Genomic DNA, 20180 nt, shown 5'->3' on the forward strand with positions numbered 1-20180 from the left:
TGTGCTTCAAAGGTTATGGCTTATTCGTAGCTTTCCATGTGATTAATGTGTATAATTATTGCTTGAGATTTAAAGTGTTTAGGTGTTCCAGTTCCTTAGTTAGCAGTTTAAGCTGCATTCCAGAGATGACTATCAGCAGACCCTTGCGCTGTCCTTAGTGAGAGTCCTGTGTCACTGGTGGATCAAGATGGAGAGACCTTATATCACCGACAGAGAAGCAGAGTTGGAAAAAAAACAGGAAGAGAAAGTCCATTTAAGTGTCCTTTATTTCATACAGGATAAAATACAAAATAATGGACCATAAGCAATAATCTTGTTTGTAAAATAATCAAATTACACAATTAAATGAGCTTAAAGCTATACCTAATAATAAGCATGATGGTGAGAACCCACTCTGAAATCCAAAGTTATCTTAACTCTGACAGTCAGGAGATAGGGCAGATTATTAACCCTTTCCTCCAGCCTTGGTTTCCTCACCTGTAAATAAGCAGACTAACAATTCCTAACTCAGGATACTCATCTCAAATTGAAATGATGTTATGCATTTACTACAGTGCCTTGCATCTATTAATTGCTTGATAAATACTACTTATGACTACAGTCATCTATTTTCTTATTTTTAATACTCTTTATCTGGCCAGGTGTGGTGGCTCACACCTGTAATCCCAGCACTTTGGAAGCCCGAGGTGGGTGGATCACTGAAGCCAGGAGTTCGAGACCACCCTGGCCAACATGGTAAAACCCCATCTCCACAAAAAATACAAAAATTAGCTGGGTGTGGTGGTGCATGCCTCTAGTCCCAGCTACTTGGGAGACTGAGGCAGAGAATAGCTTGAACCTGGGAGGTGGAGGTTGCAGTGAGCTGAGATAGTGCCAGTCCAGCCTGAATGACAGAGCAAGACTGTCTCAAAAAAAAATAAAAACATAAAAAATAATTTAAAAAGTTCCTTATCCATCTAAAAACTGAACTTTAGGAAGTTTTCTGTTGAGTTTTTTTTTCCCCCTCAAAATTTTCTTCTGGCATACCCCCTGTGACAGGAAGAAAACAAGGAGCAGGGAAATCACAGGCATGCCTCTCAATCTACTTCCACACTAAATTAGACAATGTGTGTGAGGGAGCATTCATTAGCAATAGCAGGGATTTCCATTTTAGAATATCTGTTTACTTCTAAAACTGAACAAAATGGTTATTTGACTTCATTTCAGAGCTTTATCTTCATTCTAATTTTTTTTTTTTTTTGAGGTGGAGTCTCACTCTGTTGCCCAGGCTGGAGTACGGTGGCATAGTCTCGGCTCACTGCAACCTCTGCCTCCCGGGTTCAAGTGATTCTCCTGCCTCAGCCTCCTGAGTAGCTGGAATTTCAGGCACATGCCATGTCACCTGGCTAATTTCTGTATTTTTAGTAGAGTCAGAGTTTCACCATGTTGGCCAGGCCAGCCTTGAACTCCTGATCTCAAGTGAGCTGCCTGCCTCAGCCTCCCAAAGTCCTGGGATTACAGGTGTAAGCCACCGCACCTGGCCCTTCATTCTAATATATATTTCTTTAAAAGAGGCTCAGGCTGGGCGCAGTGGCTCATACCTGTAATCCCAGCATTTTGGGAGACCAAGGAGGGAGGATGGCTTGAACCTAGGAAGTCAGGACCAGCCTGGCCAATATAGCAAGACCCCTATCTCTACAAAAGAATTTAAAAGTTAGTCAGGTCTGGTAGTACACAAATGTTGTCCTAGCTACTCGGGTGGCTAAAATGGGAGGAGCACTTGAGCCCAGGAGTTTGAGGCTGCAGTGAGCTATGATCATGCCATTGCAGTCTAGCCCAGGCAACAGAATGAGACCCTGTCTCTGAAAAAAAATAATAACAACAACAACAAAAAAGAGGTGGCCAGACATGGCAGCTCACGCCTGTAATCCTAGCGCTTTGGTGGGCAAATCACTTGAGGCCAGGAATTCAAGACCAGCCTGGCCAACATAGGAAACCTTGTCTCTACTAAAAAATACAAAAATTAGGCCAGGCGCAGTGGCTCACGCTTGTAATCCCAGCACTTTGGGAGGCCAAGGCGGGCAAATCATGAGGTCAGGAGATCGAGACCATCCTGGCTAACACAGTGAAACCCCGTCTCTACTAAAAATAAAAAAATAAAAAATTAGCCAGGCATGGTGGTGGGCGCCTGTAGTCCCAGCTACTGAGGAGGCTGAGGCGGGAGAATGGCGTGAACCCGGGAGGCGGAGCTTGCAGTGAGCTGAGATGGCACCACTGTACTCCAGCCTGGGTGACAGAGATCCCATCTCAAAAAAAAAAAATATATATATATATATATACACACACACACACACACACACACACATACAAAACTTAGCTGGGCATGGTGGCACACACCTGTAATCCTAGCTACTCTGGAGGCTGAGGCAGGAGAATTGCTTGAACCTGGGAGGTGGAAGTTGCAATGAGCCGAGATCGCGCCATGGCACTCCAGCGTGGGTGACAGAGTGAGACTCCATCTCAAAAAACAAACACACAAAAAATAAAAGAGGCTCAAAGTATTTTTGCTCTAAGCTTATCTATTTCTCTTCCTCATTGTAACCTCTAAAATTGCACCAGGACTGAGAGTCCAGTTTATCATCCTAGCCCTGCCTTTAATAATGGTCTGGCCTTGTGTTTTGAATATGTGCCTCCCAACCGTCCCCTTCTTTTCCTTTGAGGCCCGCACCCTCCCTCACTTCATGTGATTCTGATGGGACTGTTACTCATGGTGCTTCCTTCTTCCCTCCCTCCTCCCCCAGAGATACGGGTACATGACTCAAGATGGGTACATGACTCAACTGGGTCTTCCCCAAGATTTGCTTTTTGAATGCTGGAGGAGGGATGCCTCTCTTCCTCTTGGATCAGAAACCATGAAATGATATAACTGTCTCCCTTTTCCTTCGTTCATCCTAGTGGAAGCCAAAGTTCCATCAGCCTTGTTGGAACTGCTAGATTCAGCTATACCTAAGCTAGTTTCAGTTATATGAGCCAGTAAATTCCCTTTTTTGTTTAAGCTACTGTAGAGTTTGATTTCTACAATGGAAACCCAAAAGAATACTGGCAGGCAAGTCACTTAACCTCTTCAAGCTTCAGTTTACTTTTTAGACCCTGAATCTGAGGTTTTCTAAATGTTGAGAACTAAATGAACCCTTTATGAATCTTAAGCATGAAAGGAAATAATTTAAAGTGACCCTGCCAGGAGTTCTTTCCTAATGTAATTGATCAAGTGTAATTTATTCTTGTTTTTGTTTTTGTTTTTGTTTTTGTTTTTTTGAGACGAAGCCTCATTCTGTCACCCAGGTTGGAGTGTGGTGGCGTGATCTTGGCTCACTGCAACCTCCACCTCCTGGGTTCAAGCAATTCTCCTGCCTCAGCCTCCTGAGTAGCTGGGATTACAGGCACGCACCACCAAGCCTGGCTAATTTTTGTATTTTTTAGTAGAGAGAGGTTTCACCATATTGGTCAGGCTGATTTTGAACTCCTGACCTCATGATCCACTCACCTCGGCTTCCCAAAGTGCTGAGATTACAGGTGTGAGCCACCACACCCAGCTGATTTCTGTTTTTCTTCAAAGTTTAGACTCAAAGAAGATATTCTTAAGAGTTATGCATTTTTGGCCGGACGTGGTGGCTCACACTCATAATCCCAGCACTGTGGGAGGCTGAGGCAGGCAGATGGCTTGAGGTCAGGAGTTCAAGACCAGCTTGTCCAATATGGTGAAACTCTCTCTCTACTAAAAATACAAAAAATTAGCCTGGCATGGTAGTGCAACCTGAAATCCCTGCAATTCGGGAGGCTGAGGTGGAAGGATCACTTGAACCCAGGAGGCAGAAGTTGCAGTGAGCCAAGATGGTGCCACTGCACTCCAGCCTGGGTAACAGAACAAGACTGTATCTCAAACAAAATAAATAAATAAAATAAAAAATAAAAACTATGCATTTGCTAAGTGACAGGGAGCTCAGGAAAAAAAAATTGAAAAAGGAATTATGCATATAGAGTTAAATCCTTCTAGAACACAAGGAAAGAATAGTGCAATGACCTACTAAACATGGAAATAAGCCTTATTTAGCAAACTGTATGCTGCTTTTCAATAGGTTATTTTTACTGAGTCTCTTAATACATCAAGGCCATGTTTTAGAAAATGCAACCTACAATTGAGTGTTACATCTAGGCTTCTTATCTATCATAGAGAAAGAACATTGTTTTTGAGATATCAATATAATTGGGTAAAATCTATGCACATAGTACAAATCAGAGCTAACACATTCTAAGGGGCAAGACAACCAAAAGAGGGTGAAAACTGAAATCTGAGCACACTGTTATTGAAACAAAATAAACCAATAAGGACAATGCATAGTATGGTACTTGTAAAAATCTCATATGGTACTGGTAAAAATAACTGCAAGCATGTGCATAGCAATTTAGTGCATTTTCATATGCACTTTTTAATTTAAGCCTTAACTCTGTAGATACATATTATTTTCATTTCAAAAATAAGAAAACTGAGGATCAAGGAGGTTGCCCAATGTCAGACAGCTAGTAACGAGTGGAGCCACAATCTGAATCCTGTTCGTCCAAGGGTCAGGTCTTTTCACACTATATACCAGGTTATCTCTGTGTTTAAGTCATTTGCTACTAGTATATCCAAGTAATTGAATATGTGGCTACTATTTTCTCTGTCTTACAAAGGAAAGACTAATAAGATACAGAGGTTAACTGTGACCTTTTATGAGATCATAAAGTAAAGAAAGTAGAAACAATGGTCCAAGTCCTGCATCACTATAACTCCCATTCATTGAACACTATGAGCTAGGAACTGTGGCAGACACTTTACTTGTATTATCTTGGTTTTTGTTTTGTTTGTTTTGTTTTGTTATTTGGTTTGGTTTTTGTTTTTTTTTTTAAACAGAGTCTCACTCTGTCACCCAGACTTGAGTGCAGTGGCACGATCTCGGCTCACTGCAACCTCCACCTCCCAGGTTCAAGCGATTCTTCTGCCTCAGCCTCCTGAGTAGCTGGGATTACAGGCGCCCACCACCATGCCCGGCTAATTTTTGTATTTTTAGTAGAGATGGGGTTTCACCATGTTGGCCAGGCTGATCTCGAACTCCTGACCTCGGGTGATCTGCCCTCCTCGGCCTTCCAAAGTGCTGGGATTACAGGCGTGAGCCACCAAGCCTGGCCGTATTATCTTGTTTAATCCTCAAAATAGCCTATTGATGTAGGCACTATTATTCCATTTTTTTAGATGCAGAAACTAAGATACAGAAAGCTTAAGTTTCTTTATTTTATTATTATTTTTATTTATTTATTTATTTATTTTTGAGATGGAGTCTCACTCTGTCCCCCAGGCTGGAGTGCAGTGGCGCGATCTCGGCTCACTGCAAGCTCCGCCTCCCGGGTTCACGCCATTCTCCCGCCTCAGCCTCCCGAGTAGCTGGGACTATAGGTGCCCGCCACCATGCCCAGCTAATTTTTTTGTGTTTTTAGTAGAGATGGGGGTTCACCGTGTTAGCCAGGATGGTCTCAATCTCCTGACCTTGTGATTTGCCCGCCTCGGCCTCCCAAAGTGCTGGGATTACAGGTGTGAGCCACCGCGCCCAGCCTTTATTATTATTTTTAGAGACAAAGTCTCTGTCACCCAGGCTGGAGTGCAGTGATTCAACCATAGCTCACTGTAACCTCAAACTCCTGGGCTCACGCAATCCCCCACTCAGCCTCCCAAGTAGTTGGAACTACAGGCAGGTGCCACCATATCTGCTAGAAAGCTTAAGTTTCTTTTCCAAGGTTATACATCTAGTAAGTGGCAGAGCTTGGGTAGGAATTCTAACTAGAAGAAAGGCGCTGAAATTCTAAACTAGTTTATTACCTTTCCCCCGTGGAAATCCTCTATACCAGCAGTCCACAACCTTTTTGGCACCAGGGACTGGTTTTGTGGAAGACAATTTTTCCACTGACTGGGGTGTGGGGACTTGGGTAGGTGGTTTCAGGATGAAACTGTTCCACCTCAGATCATCAGGCATTAGATTCTCATAAGGAGCATGCAACCTAGATCCCTTGTGTGCACAGTTCACAGTAGGGTTTGCACTCCTATGAGAATCTAATGCTGCAGCTGATCTGACAGGAGGCCGAGCTCAGGCAGTAATGCTGCCTTGCCTGCCACTCACCTCCTGCTGTCCAGCCCAGTTCCTAACAGGCCTTGGACTGATACCAGTCCGTGGCCCAGGGTTGGGGACCCCTGTTCGACACATTCTGGTCTATATATAGTGCTGTGTAGAGTATCTAGAAAACATAATGCCTTTCCAGCTCGTTTCCCTTGATATTTAAGTCTTTTTCAAAACACATAAAGAAACCCTATTCTGTCTTTGGAGAGAAGCACACTTTGCAGGTAGAGTTAAATTTCAGTGTGAATCCAAATCAAGCTTATTTTTTGTGTCTTAAGATTTTTTTTTAACATGCCCTAGCATTAGAAAAACTTTCTTCTTAATGATCAGAAAATGTTGTAGGAAACTTCGGTTTAAAGAGCTTTGAAAACAAGGATAGAGGCAAGTACATTTCCAGTACTTGAAAATGTTCTGTTTGATGGCATTTCTAAGTCAAGGAAGCATATATTCTGATTTGGAAGGTTGATGACCCAGTTAACAAGCCAATTGGCAAATGGAACAGAGTATTTATGAAAAAGTATTTTTGAAAAAAAAAAAACGCATTGAAAGAGACTCATTCAAAGTATATAATCACAGCTGTCTTGACCCCTAAAATGAAACAAGTTATAATTAGCTAAAAGTCACTGCCTTCATTGGCAAACTGTGGCAAACGCTCAACTTCAAGAGAACTCATCATCTCATGATGATCAGTATATTTCCATAAGCCTTTCAAACACATCATATAGAAGTTTCCTAACCAAATTTCCATTATTGTATTTAATCATTGCCTCATACATAACATTCCATATATTGAAGTACCTACTTAGCACTCTGGGGCAACTCAAATATGAAAAAGACATAAATACTATCACTCGGCTGGGCGTGGTGGCTCATGCCGGTAATCCCAGCACTTTGGAAGGCAGAGGTGGGTGGATCACGAGGTCAGGAGTTTAAGATCAGCCTAGCCAAGATGGTGAAACCCCGTCTCTACTAAAAATACAAAAAAATAAGCCGGGCATGGTGTTGGCACCAGTAATCCCAGGTATTCGGGAGGCTGAGGCAAAGAATTGCTTGAACCCAGGAGGCGGAGATTGTAGTGAGCTGAGATGGTGCCACTGCACTCTAGTCTGGGTGACAGAGCGAGATTCTGTCTCAAAAAAAAAAAAAAAACTATCACTCTACTGTAGTACAAGATAGTATGAACGAGGACTAATTACTATGAAAGCCCAGAGTTTGGAGCAATACCTTATGACCAGGAGGAAAACAAGAGAGAAAGAGAGGCAGTGATACTGGTTATACTCAGAATTCTCCTTCGTGGCCTGGCATACTTGGCCTGCTTTTTGTTTGTTTAAAGTATTGTTTACTATGAGAGGCCAGGCACGGTGGCTTGCGCCTGTAATTCCAGCACTTTGGGAGGCTGAGGCGGGTGGATCCCTTGAGGTTAGGAGTTTGAGACCAGCCTGGTCAACATGGTGAAACCCTGTCTCTACTAAAAATACAAAAAGGCCGGGCGCGGTGGCTCAAGCCTGTAATCCCAGCACTTTGGGAGGCCGAGATGGGCGAATCACGAGGTCAGGAGATCGAGACCATCCTGGCTAACACGGTGAAACCCCGTCTCTACTAAAAAAATACGAAAAACTAGCTGGGCGAGGTGGCGGGCGCCTGTAGTCCCAGCTACTCCAGAGGCTGAGGCAGGAGAATGGCGTAAACCCGAGAGGCGGAGCTTGCAGTGAGCCACGATCGCGCCACTGCACTCCAGCCTGGGTGACAGAGCAAGACTCCATCTCAAAAAAAAAAAAAAAATACAAAAAAATCAGCAAGTGTGGTAGCACACACCTGTAATCCTCAGCTCCCAGGGAAGCTGAGGCAAGAAAATTGCTTGAACCTGAGAGGCGGAGGTTGCACTGAGCCAAGATTGTGCCACTGCACTCCTGCCTGGGCAACAGAGCGAGACTCCATCTCAGAACAAAAAAAAGAAGAAGATTGTTTACTGTGGGCCAGGAACTGTCTAAAGTGGTTCATAAAGAATATTTATTTTCGCCAGGTGCAGTGGCTCATTTCTGTAATCCCAGCGCTTTGGGAGGCTGAGGTGGGTGAATCACCTGAGGTTAGGAGTTCAAGAGCAGCCTGGCCAACGTGGTGAAACCCCGTCTCTTCTAAAAATACAAAAATTAGCCGAGTGTGATGGTGGGCGCCTGTAATCCCAGCTACTCAGGAGACTGAGGCAGGAGAATCACTTGAACCCGGGAGGCGGAGGTTGCAGTGAGCCGAGATTGTGCCATTGCACTCGAGCCTGGGAGACAAGAGTGAAACTCCATCTCAAAAAAAAAAAAGAATATTTATTTTCATTTTACCAAGTGCTCCACCAGTATTAAGTTCTTCCTTCTGCTCCTCTCTTCTCCATGGTAGACCTTCAGAGTTGGAAATTAAATATTTCCCTCACTCCCTCTGTTCTGCAATATTGAGGCACTGATCAGGATCCGGGATTCTCCTGAGATGGAGCAGCAGGAGCTTTACCAGGGACTTACTGGAGCTGGCATAGGCACAGGGGGATAATTGCTATTAGGATTCTGGGCAGGGATGCACTTAGCCTCAGCAAGCAGGGACTAGCCGTAGGATGGAAAAGCACTCAGGCCTTTTTGTCTCTGTCCCTTGCTGAGATTGGGCTTCAGTCATTCTCCTCTCACTTTCTCTGAGGGGCAGGCTAGGTCGGGCAAAATGGCAGGTCAAGCTCCCATTTTTGCATTGTCTCCATTTAATAGAGCAGCCAGAACATAAGCGAGGATCCCTTAGTGTTAATTCAAAGTTCCTGGGAAAGGGACCCTAGCCCAGGTTAGCTCAGGTACCCTCACCTGGTCCAATCCGCTGTGGTCAGGATAGGAGACTCACTGCACAAAATGAGTGTTGGGAGGCTTTCTGCTGTTTCCACGTGCACTGGAGGAGAAAAAGAGAAGAAGCTTGACATTTTGGGCTGGATGATTCTTCACGTGGGGGTGGTAGGGAGAAGAGTAGGAGCAGTAGCCCTGAGATGTACCCAATAGGTGTCTACTTATGACATATTTATTTCCTCAAATTTGTGAAAGTAGAATTCATGGTTTAAGGACATGAATTATTATTATTATTTTTTTTTTTTTTTTTTGAGACGGAGTCTCGCTCTGTCACCCAGGCTGGAGTGCAGTGGCCGGATCTCAGCTCACTGCAAGCTCCGCCTCCCGGGTTCACGCCATTCTCCAGCCTCAGCCTACCGAGTAGCTGGGACTACAGGCGCCCGCCGCCTCGCCCGGCTAGTTTTTTTTTTTGTATTTCTTAATAGAGACGGGGTTTCACCGTGTTAGCCAGGATGGTCTCGATCTCCTGACCTCGTGATCCGCCCGTCTCGGCCTCCCAAAGTGCTGGGATTACAGGCTTGAGCCACCGGAATTATTATTATTATTATTTTTTGAGACGGAGTCTCACTCTGTCACCAGGCTGGAGTTCAGTGGCGTGATCTCGGCTCACTGCAACTTCCACCTCCTGGGTTCAAGCGATTCTTCTGCCTCAGCCTCCAGAGTAGCTGGAATTACAGGCACGTGCAACCACGCTTAGCTAATTTTTGTATTTTCAGTAGAGATGGGGTTTCACCATGTTGGCCAGGATGGTCTCCATCTCTTGACCTCGTGATCCACCCGCCTCTGCCTCCCAAAGTGCTGGGATTACAGGCGTGAGCCACCGTGCCCGGCCCCAGGATATGAATATTTTTAAGTTCTTTTTGTATTGTGGTTGTTTTTGAGACGGAGTCTCATTCTTGCCCAGCCTAGAGTGCAGTGATGCGATCTCAACTCACTGCAACCTCCACCTACCAAGTTCAAATGATTCTCAGACCTCAGCCTCCCAAGCAGCTGGGACTACAGGCACAGGCCACCAGGCCCGGCTATTTATTTATTTATTTTTGCTTTTTTTTTTTTTTAGTAGAAATGGGGTTTTACCATGTTGGCCAGGCTGGTTTCGAACTCCTGACCTCCAGTGATCCTCCCATTTCGGCCTCCCAAAGTGCTGGGATTACAGGCATGAGCCACCATGCCTGGTCATATTTTTAAGTTCTTGATAAAGTTCTGCCACGTTGCCGACACTGTTACTCACTTTCTCCTCTCATCTTGTTAATTACAGAGATAGAATAGACAAAATATAGAAACAGCTGGGCGCGGTGGCTCATGCCTGTAATCCCAGCACTTTGGGAGGATGAGGCAGGTGGATCACCGGAGGTCAGAAGTTCGAGACCAGCCTGACCAACATGGTGAAATTCCGTCTCTACTAAAAAGGCAAAAATTAGCTGGGCATGGTGGCGGGCACCTGTAATCCCAGCTACCTGGGAAACTAAGGCAGGAGAATTGCTTGAACCTGGGAGGTGGAGGTTGCAGTGACCTGAGATGGAGCCATTGCACTCCAGCCTGGGCGACAAGAGCGAGATTTTTCTTTTTTTTTTTTTTTTTTTTTGAGACGGAGTCTCGCTCTGTCTCCAGGGCTGGAGTGCAGTGGCCAGATCTCAGCTCACTGCAAGCTCTGCCTCCCGGGTTCATGCCATTCTCCTGCCTCAGCCTCCCGAGTAGCTGGGACTACAGGCGCCGCCACCTCGCCCGGCTAGTTTTTTTTTTTTGTATTTTTTAGTAGAGACGGGGTTTCACCATGTTAGCCAGGATGGTCTCGATCTCCGGACCTCGTGATCCACCTGTCTCGGCCTCCCAAAGCGCTGGGATTACAGGCTTGAGCCACCGCGCCCGGCCCACTAGAGCGAGATTTTTCAAGATAATTAAATTATGGCTCAGCCATACTATAAAATACTAGGCAGCCATTAGATACAAGGGAGATGTTTTAGGCCCACTCCAGAATGCCAAAAACGAAAAAAAAAGAGAGAGAGAGAGAGAGAGAGAGAAATATAAGGGACGTGTATATTATATGGAAAAGTGTGTGTGATATCACATGAAAAAAACAGGCCACCGAACTATAAATAAAGTAGTATCCTATGTATACTAGGGAAAACTATGTTATATATACACATACACATACACAAACACACACCTGTAAATACCTAGAAAAGTATTGGAAGGATATACATGGAACTGTTAGTAGTGAATATCTTTGGGCATGTACTGAGGTAGATGATAAATATTAAATTATACAATTGGGTAGTGATATGGTTTGGATCTGTGTCCCTACCCAAATCTCATGTTGAAACGTAATCCCCAGTGCTGGAGGTGGGGCCTGATGGTAGCTAATGAGATCATGGGGACAGTTTCTTTTTTAAAATTATTATTATTATTGTTATTATTTTGAGACAGAGTTTCGCTCTTGTTGCCCAGGCTAGAGCGCAGTGGCATGATCTCAGCTCACCACGACCTCCGCCTCCAGGGTTCAAGCAGTTCTCCTACCTCAGCCTCCCGAGTAGCTGGGATTATAGGCATGCGCCACCACACCAGGCTAATTTTGTATTTTTAGTAGGGACGGGGTTTCTCCATGTTGGTCAGGCTGGTCTTGAACTCCTGACCTCAGGTGATCCACCTGCCTCAGCCTCCCAAAGTGCTGGGATTACAGACGTGAGCCACTGCACCCAGCCTGATCTTAAATTTCAAAATACATACTTCCTAATCTGCTGACCACAAAGTTGTGTGGTTTTAATTCTGACACTTTACATGATAAAGAAGTGAATGGGCAGTGAAATGCACGAAACCCAGGCAGCACTAATATGCAGGAGACATAATGTATGAGTAATCTCAAAGTTAGACGATTGAGAGTTGGTTTATGGATCAGAGAGATTGATTTACCAATGGTTCAGTAATTGAAGAGTAAATTGATTCAATGTGACATTGCTGATTGCAGTGGCAGATTACACACAATTTGCCAAATGAACAACAAAAATCATCTGACACATTTTTCGGTTTCTCTATTTTTCTGGGAATGTCATTTTTTTTCTATTTGCCTGAACTATAACTAATTTTAAAGAAATCGAGCCCTTTATTTAGCAGAGGTGGGAGGGAATGAGAGGAGAGGTCAGTATTAACTAGGCACCTATCCTGTGCAGTCATGCTAGACTGTTACCGAGTTCTTCCAATAACCCCAGGAAGTAGGTGTAATATTATTTACAAATGAAAAAACTGAGATTTTGAAGGGTAAAGTTAACTTTCTAAGACATACAAGAGGATTTGAAATTAGATGTGAATCTAGAATCACTCCCCTTTCTTTCATTATCACACAACCAGATCAATTTCCCTAATGATGCAAATTTAGACAGCATGTTGGGTTTCAATTAATAAATGGAATGTATTCTAAAACTTGAAAAGCTTGTCAAATAGTAAAACTGAGATGCAGGGCTTTCCAGTGCACAATATACAGTAAGAGTAACAATACACTGGTGATATTAGAAAGATGAAACAAGTTCCATGTTCTTCTCTAGAACTGTGATGAGCCTAAAGCCATCCAAAGCATATGGAAACCACTAGGTATATCTTCCTTAGGTTCTGGAGTGTCATCAGAGGGAATGACAGAGTAAAGACTTTTGAAAAGATACTCTTTCATTAGAGCACTGAAAACACTGACAAAAATTGTCAAAATCAATTTCTTTGGAACACTGTACAATAACAAAAGTTTTGCAGCAATTCCAGGAGCATTTATTCAAGAAAAATGGCTGGATCTTGGTAAGAACAGTGAACTTTGTGACAATTTATCTTGTTCTATTCCCCTCCCCATCTCTTTGGGTCCACAGCAATCTTGAAAACCAGCTACTCTGTGTCATGGTGAACGAACAGCCTAGCAGCCACTGTAGAAAACCAAATGGGTTTAGAGCTCCCCAAAGCACCATTCACAGAGAATTCTCATCATTTGACCTGCCTGACTATTCCCTGGAAACTTCCACTCACAGGGCTTTTCTTTATTTGATCTGACTCAGAACTCAGTGCAAAAAGTCTTTTCCCTGAGGGCATTGGTCAAAAACAATCAGTAATAATTATTAACATTACAGTTGCTATGGTAATGTTAACAACTGGAGCAAACCGGAAGCTGACCAAAAAACACGAAAAGAAAATCTGGAGGCTGGGTGCGGTGGCTCACGCCTGTAATCCCAACACTTTTGGAGGCTGAGGCAGGTGGATCACCTGAGGTCAGGAGTTCAAAACCAGCTTGGCCAACATGATGAAACTCCATGTCTACTAAAAATACAAAAATTAGCCAGGCATGGTGGCACATGCCTGTAATTCCAGCTACTTGGAAGGCTGAGGCAGGAGAATCACTTGAACCAAGAGGTGGAAGTTGCAGTGAGCTGAGAGCACGCCACTGCACTCCAGCCTGGGCAAAAAAGCAAGACTCCAAAAGCTGAGGTATAAGATATCCACAGGGAGCTTTGGAAAACTCTTTAACGTATTCCTTGGAATCTACAAGTCCTTGAGCATGTGCAAGGTTGTGCACTTGCCCAGAAAATGCCTGAAAGTCCCTATATTCTCATCTCTGTCAGACCCTAAGGCCCTTCACAAGCAGAAAGTAAAGGCTAAGGCAGAGTTGTGAAAATCCTGCCTGAGCATTGAAGACAGGCCCCACACACACAATCTGTCAGGAAAGGCTGCGAGACGTATTGGTTCCTGGAATTTGAGGAACTCTGCGTCCAATAATCAGCTGACGCCTAAGCTAACTGAACAGATTTCAGTGCCATACCCTTGAAAAGGAATACTGATTTGGCTGGGTGCAGTGGTTCATACCTGTAGTCTCAGGTCTTTGGAAGGCCAGGCATTTGAGACCAGGCTGGAAAACATAGCGGGACCTATCTCTATAACAATTTAAAAAGAAAAAGGAAAGAGACTCAGCTGGGAGCGGTGGCTCACGCCTGTAATCCTAGCACTTTAGGAGACTGAGGCAGGTAGATCACCTGAGTTCAGGAGTTCGAGACCAGCCTGACCAACGTGGTGAAACCCTGTCTCCACTAAAAACACAAAAATTAGCTGGGTGTGGTGGCGGGTGCTTGTAATCCCAGCTACTTGGGAGGCTGAAACAGGAGAATCTCTTGAACCTGGGAGGCAGAGGTTGCAGTGAGACAAGCTCGCCCCATTGTACTCCAGCCTGAGCAGTAGAGCCAGACTCCATCTCTCCCACTGCCCCGCAAATAAAGAAAGAAACAAAAAGGCATAAGAATGATAAAATGGACTTTGGGGACTCAGGGGTAAGGGTGAGAGGTGGGTGAGGGATAAAAGATTGCACACTGGGTATAGTGTACACTGCTCGGGCGATGAGTCCACCAAAATCTCAGAAATCACCACTAAAGAACTTATCCATGTTACAGTCTTGCCAGTGCACCACAAGGTAGCAGTCTCTCCTTGCCTGAGGTAGTACCCGGAGTCCTTTGTCTCACGACCAAGAAAGTTAAGGAGTGCGGACATCCAGGATGAGGTTAGAGCAAAAGTTTAATAAGAGAAAGAAGAAAGCCCCCCGCTGCGGAGAGGGAACCTGAAGAGGGTTGCCGTTTTCCTACAGCTAAATGCAAAGGCTTTTATAAGAAACCAGTGAGGGCTGGGCATCTCATTTGCATAAGGCGTGAATTTCTGTTAGCTTACCCCCGTCCTCCTAGTGCGCATGCGAGCCCTTAGCTTGAGTTACTCCACAATGCTTTGTTCCCCTTACTACGCAATTGTCGGAAGACAGAATTTTCCATTGCTAGCATGTCTGGGCAAGTCACCTGTGCAACCTTTCTTATCTGTGCGACTGTGGGCGTGTCTTAGGCAAGCCCCTTTGTGCGAGTTCCCTTATCTGTGCCTGCAGGCTGTTCTTTGGTTTGAAAGGATTCCACCGAGGACCCACCCTAACTGGCTGCCGGACCGGGTTTTTTTCTCTCTCCTCTATCATAACCAAACACCATCTGTTCCCCAAAACCTTATTGAAATAAAAATCAATAATAATTTAAAGAAGAAAGTAAAAGAAAAAAAAAAAAAACTAGCTGGGTGTGGTGTTGCATGCCTATAAGTCCTAAACGCTCAGGAGGCTGAGGCAGGAGGATTGCTTGAACCCAGGAACTGAAGGCTGCAATGAGCTAGGATTGACTACGTCACTGTGCTTCAGCCTGGAAGACCAAGAAAGACCTTGTCTCTAAAAAATAAAAGGAATACAAACTTTACAACATGGGTTCAGGAAGTCACTAAACAAAGAGCAGCAGTAAAAATCCTGGGGAAAGAAGGGAATCCAATTTCAATTATTGCCATGTTATATTACGCCATGTTATATTATTTTAAATCCTCAGTTTCCAACAGAAAATTACACAACATGCAAAAAACAAGAAAGTGTGTCCCAGGCACAGGGAGAAAACAGTCAATAGAAACTCCCTGAGGAAGCCCAGACTTTGTACTTACCAAACTTTAAGTAAGATATTTAAAATATCTTTAGGCCAGGCATGGTGGCTCATGTCTGTAATCTCAGCACTTTGGGAGGCTGAGGTGGGAGGATCACTTGAGTTCACGAGTTCGAGACCAGCCTGAGCAACACAGTGAGACCTTGTCCAAAAAAAATAAATACATTGGCCAGGCACGGTGGCTCATGCCTGTAATCCCAGCACTTTGGGAGGCCAAGGTGGGTGGATCATGAGGTCAGGAGTTCAAGACCAGCCTGGCCAACATGGTAAAATCCCGTCTCTACTAAAAAGAAAACAATAATAATACAAAAATTAGCCAGGCATGGTGGCACATGCCTGTAGTCACAGCTACTTGGGAGGCTGAGGCAGGAGAATTGCTTGAACCTGGGAGGCAGAGGTTGCAGTGAGCCAAGATCGCACCACTGCACTCCAGCCTAGGTGACAGAGTGAGACTATGTCTCAAAAAAAAAAAAAAAAAAAATAGGCCAGGCGCAGTGGCTCACGCCTGTAATCCCAGCACTTTGTGAGGCGGAGGTGGGTGATCACTTGAGGTCAGGAGTTCGAGACCAGCCTGGCCAATATGGTAAAACCTAGTGTCTACTGTTTGGGTGAGGGAGAAGGGACAAAATGGAGGAAGGTGAACAAGATGGCACAGTCCCGATTGCTTCCGGGTTCTTCATCACCAACTTTCCTGCGCCCGGGAAAGTGCAGGACAACCGAGCATGCGCCAGGTGACGTCAATCCGAAGAGATCGAAACTTACCCGGCCACGCCTACGGAGACACCCTTATCACGCCCTTATCCTGCCCACTGCCCTCCCCCTTCCAGTACCAATGCATAAAAGTCTGCCACCGGCAGGAGCCGGGGTGACTTCCTCGGCCCCCGCATTCATGGAGGCCTCCACATTCGTGGACCGGAGAACCTCACCAGAGAGCACTGGGGTAACTTCCCTGGCCCCCCATACCTGAGGACCAGAGAACCTCGCCGGAGAGTGTACGCATATTTGCAATAAAAGACTGCCACTTTCTTATGTACTTTGGCCTCATGTTTAATTATTTAGCTCTCTTAAATTAAATTAAATTAAATTAAATTAAATTAAGACATCTACTAAAAATACAAAAATTAGCTGGCATGGTGGCAGGTACCTGTAGTCCCAGCTACTTGGGAGGCTGAGGCAGGAGAATTGCTTGAAGCCGGGAGGTGGAGGTTGCAGTGAGCTGAGATCACACCACTGCACGCCAGCCTGGGTGACAGAGCGAGACTCTGTCTCAATAAACAAATAAATAATAAACTACCCAGGCGTGGTGATGCACGCCTGCTGTACTCCCAGCTACTCGGGAGGCTGAGGTGGGAAGATCACTTGAGCCCAGGAGTTCAAGGCTGTAGTGAGCCATGTTCATATCACTGCTTTTCAGCCTGGGTGACAGGACAGGAGCCTGTCTCAAAAAAAAAAAAAAAAAAAGAGCTAAAGAAAAGCATGAGAAAAATGTCTCAGCAAAAAATATAGAATCTCAATGAAGACATGAAAAGCTAGAAATACATATTTCTCTATATATAACCAAATAGAAATTCTGGAGTTGAAAGTATAACTGAAATGAAAAATTCTCTAGAGGTGCTCAACAGTAACCTCTAGCTTGCTATACTAATTAATTACAAAAGCTTGAGGCTAGGTGTGGTGGCTCATTCCTGTAATCCCAGCCTTTTGGAGGCCAAAGTGGGCAGATCACTTGAGGAGTTTGAGACCAGCCTGGCCAACATGGTGAAACCCGTCTCTCCTGAAAATACAAAAATTAGCTAAGCGTGGTTGCACGTGCCTGTAATTGAAGGGGTGGCCTGCCTCTCCACACCTGTGGGCATTTCTCGTTAGGTGGAACGAGACTTGAGAAAATAAATGAGACACAGAGACAAAGTATAGAGAAAGAAAAAGTGGGCCCAGGGGACCAGTGCTCAGCATACAGAGGACCCACGCCGGCACCAGTCTCTGAGTTCCCTTAGTATTTTTATTAATAATTATCTTTACCATCTTAGAGAAAGGGAAGTGACAGGATAATAGGATCATCCTAGGGAGAAGGTACAGCAGTAAGACATATGAATAAAGATCTCTGTGACATGAATAAGTTTAAGGAAAAGTGTTGTGTCTTTTTTTTTTTTTTTTTTTTGAGAGGGAGTCTCGCTCTGTCACCCAGGCTGGGATGCAGTGGCTGGATCTCAGCTCACTGCAAGCTCCGCCTCCTGGGTTTACGCCATTCTCCTGCCTCAGCCTCCCGAGTAGCTGGGACTACAGGCGCCCGCCACCTCGCCCGGCTAGTTATTTTTTTGTATTTTTTAGTTGAGATGGGGTTTCACCTTGTTAGCCAGGATGGTCTCGATCTCCTGACCTCATGATCCGCCCGTCTCGGCCTCCCAAAGTGCTGGGATTACAGGCTTGAGCCACCGCGCCCGGCCAAGTGTTGTGTCTTGATATGCATATGCAAACATCTTCATAAACCTTTTTAGTGCATAAAGAGCAGCATTGCTAGCAAGTCCCACCTTTCGCCCTAAGGCGGTTTTCGCCTTTCTCAGTAAACAGAACATACAATCGGGTTTTACACCGAGATGTTCCATTGCCCAGGGACGGGCAGGAGACAGATGCTTTTCTCTATCTCAACCGCCAACAACCGCCAAGAGGCCTTCTTTCCTCTTGTACTGGTCCTCGGCACAGGCTCTTCACGGGTGTCAGGCTGGGGGACGATCAGGTCTTTCCCATCCCATGAGGCCATATTTCAGACTATCACATGGGGAGAAACCTTGGACAATACCTAGCTTTCCTAGGCAGAGGTCCCTGCGACCTTTGGCAGTGTACTTGTCCCTGGGTACTTGAGATTAAGAGAATGGTGATGACTTTTAACCAGCAAGCTGCCTTCAGGCACTTGTTTAACAAAGCACACCCTGCACAGCCCAAAATCCTTTAAACCTTGAGTCTCCACAGCACATGTCTCTTGCAAGGACAAGGTTGGGGGTAGGGTCACAGATTAACAGCATCTCAAATACAGAACAAAATGGAGTCTCTTATGTCTACTTCTTTCTATATAGACACAGTAACAGGCTGATCTCTCTTTCTTTTTCCCACATGTAATTCCAGCTACTTGAGAGGCTAAGGCACGAGAATTGCTTGAACCTGGGAGGTGGAGGTTTTGGTGGGCTGAGATGGTGCCACTCAGCCTGGGTGACTAAGACTCTGTCTCAACAACAACAACGAAAAAAGCTTGGGAGTGTGTTTGGGAAGAGACTGCCGTATTATCATTGACATCATTAGTTATCTCTGCCTTTTCCTTTCTGCAATGTTTGAGCAGAAAAGGCCCAGATTGGCCGGGCGCGGGGGCTCATGCCTATAATCCCAGCACTTTGGGAGGCTGAGGCAGGTGGATTACCTGAGGTTGGGAGTTTGAGACCAGCCTGACCAACATGGAGAAACCCCCATCTCTACTAAAAATACAAAATTAGCCGGGTGTGGTGACACATGACTGTGATCCCAGCTACTCTGGAGGCTGAGGTAGGAGAATCGCTTGAACCCGGGAGGCGGAGGCTATGGTGAGGCGAGATTGTACCAATGCACTCCAGCACTCCAGCCTGGACAATAAGAGCGAAACTCTGTCTCAAAAAAAAAAAAAATGTCCCTGATAACTCAGTTTGTCCTGACCTCTCATTTAATAGGTCAGAGAACCAGACAGGTTATGAGATCTTGCTAAACTCAGCTTGGCTCCCGATGTAATTTGTGATTTCTTGATGTAATGCCTTAAGACCTACAAATTAACATGATCAAGAATTTAGCTGGGCGCGGTGGCTCAAGCCTGTAATCCCAGCACTTTGGGAGGCCGAGACGGGCGGATCACGAGGTCAGGAGATCGAGACCATCCTGGCTAACACAGTGAAACCCCGTCTCTACTAAAAAATACAAAAAAATAGCCGGGCGAGGTGGCAGGCACCTGTAGTCCCAGCGACTCGGGAGGCTGAGGCAGGAGAATGGCGCAAACCCGGGAGGCGGAGCTTGCAGTGAGCTGAGATCCGGCCACTGCACTCCAGCCTGGGCGACAGCGCGACTCTCCCTCTCAAACAAAAAACAAAAAACAAAAAACAAGAATTTAAAGTAGATATGCTGCAGGGATGGGGGGAGTGGCTATAAATCTCACCTATTCCCATTTGAGCTAGCTCCATTCTCCTCCAGTGTTTCAAGAAATACCTTCAGGGAACCGCTGCTTTCTTTCTCCCACAATCTGTAGTTCTCTTGCTTTCCAGCTTGGGCCAGCAGGATGGCTCCTGCAAAGAAGGATGGCAAGAAGAAGAGCCTTTCTGCCATCAACATTCACAAGCGCATCCATAGCATGGACTTCAGGAAGTGTGCCCCTTGGGCGCTCAAAGAGATCCAAAATTTGCCATGAAGGAGATGGGCACTCCAGATGTGCACATTGATACTAGGCTCAACAAAGCTGTTTGGGCCAAAGGAATAAGGATTGTCCCATACTGTATCCCTGTGAGGTTGTCCAGAAAACGTAATGAGGATGAAGATTCAACAAACAAGCTCTATACTTTGGTTACCCACGTACGTGTTATCATTTTCAAAAATCTAGTCAATGTGGATGAGAACTAACCACTGATCGTCCAGTACATCAAATGAACTTA

The 20180-nt window shown here is 45.2% G+C and overlaps 1 protein-coding gene across 5 annotated transcripts in view; it reads right to left on the reverse strand.

Moving 5' to 3' along the window:
* Positions 1 to 8502: 8502 nt before the first annotated feature.
* Positions 8503 to 20180, reverse strand: part of WDR89 (WD repeat domain 89) — a 91780-nt gene continuing 80102 nt past the window's right edge. For 3 of the 5 annotated variants that reach the window (XR_012415855.1, XR_012415852.1, XR_001492509.4), the window contains exon 5: positions 8503 to 9098. The gene's annotated coding sequence lies outside the window, so the exon portion shown is untranslated. The remainder of the gene's footprint in view (positions 9099 to 20180) is intronic. The other 2 variants (XR_012415854.1, XR_012415853.1) reach the window with 2 other exon arrangements.

The sequence above is a fragment of the Macaca fascicularis genome, chromosome 7, assembly GCF_037993035.2.
Source record: "Macaca fascicularis isolate 582-1 chromosome 7, T2T-MFA8v1.1".
NCBI lineage: Eukaryota > Metazoa > Chordata > Mammalia > Primates > Cercopithecidae > Macaca > Macaca fascicularis.